The sequence below is a fragment of the Armigeres subalbatus genome, unplaced genomic scaffold, assembly GCF_024139115.2.
Source record: "Armigeres subalbatus isolate Guangzhou_Male unplaced genomic scaffold, GZ_Asu_2 Contig464, whole genome shotgun sequence".
NCBI lineage: Eukaryota > Metazoa > Arthropoda > Insecta > Diptera > Culicidae > Armigeres > Armigeres subalbatus.
Genome location: NW_026943221.1, coordinates 2,937 through 4,404, shown reverse-complemented (window position 1 = coordinate 4,404; position 1,468 = coordinate 2,937).

Here is a 1,468-nt window from a genome sequence, read left to right as displayed (position 1 = left end):
GTCACACCAATATCTCAGCCGTCTATGACCTGATTTGAATTCTTTGGGCTTAAAGAAACGCTGTAATATTGCCATTTAAGGCGGCAAATCAAATCTGCAGTCTTTTGTATTTTTAAAAATTGTTAAATTTCCAGAAATATCCTTTTACCCTTCTTACACCCTAAGGGGTATAAAGATCGCTTGAAAAACTGACTTTTTATCCGAGGCTCTGAGACCCAAGTCGTATATACCAATCAACTCAGCTCGACGACGAACTGGAGCATATGTATATGTGTGTGTGTGTGCGTGTGTGCGTATGTGTGTGCGTTACAAAATCTCACATCAAGATCTCAGCCGTCCGTGGACCGATTTGTACGATTTTAACACTAAACGAAAGCTATGACTTTGTCATTGTACGAGTTCAATTTTTTTGCAATCGGACATTTGGTTCCAGAGATATGTGAGAAATACGAACATGAAGTGCATTTCAGAAAACTAACACAATAATGTCATGAATATCTCAGCCGTCTGTAAACCAATTTGTATGATTTTATCTTTAATCGAAAGCTATGACTTTGCCATTGAACCCATTGCATTTTGTTTTTGCAATTAGACATTGGGTTCTAGAGATATCTCTGAAATACGAACATAAAGCATTAAACGTATCAACTTCACACATTGGTAAAATATGTCCCATCAAGATCTCAGTCGTCCTTGGACAGATTTGTGCGATTTTATCTAAACGAAAGCTATGTTTTGTCATTGGACCCATCTATTTTTTTCTGCAATTGGAAATTGGTTTCAGAGATATCTGTGAAATACGAATATGAGACATATTTTCAGACTACTAATGAAGAATTGTCACACCAATATCTCAGCCGTCCATGACCTGATTTGAATTCTTTTGGGCTTAAAGAAACGCTGTAATATTGCCATTTAAGGCGGCAAATCCAAATCTGCAGTCTTTTTGTATTTTAAAATTGTTAAATTTCCAGAAATATCCTTTTTACCCTTCTTACACCCTAAGAAGGGTATAAAGATCGCTTGAAAACTGACTTTTACCCGAGGCTCTGAGACCCAAGTCGTATATACCAATCAACTCAGCTCGACGAACTGAGCATATGTATGTATGTGTGTGTGTGCGTGTGTGCGTGTGTGCGTATGTGTGCGTTACAAAATCTCACATCAAGATCTCAGCCAGTCCGTGGACCGATTTGCACGATTTTAACACTAAACGAAAGCTATGACTTTGTCATTGTACGAGTTCAATTTTTTTGCAATCGGACATTTGGTTCCAGAGATATGTGAGAAATACGAACATGAAGTGCATTTTCAGAAAAACACAATAATGTCACATGAATATCTCAGCCGTCTGTAAACCAATTTGGCATGATTTTATCTTTAAACGAAAGCTATGACTTTGTCATTGAACCCATTGCATTTGTTTTTGCAATTAGACATTGGGTTCGGAGATATCTCTGAAATACGA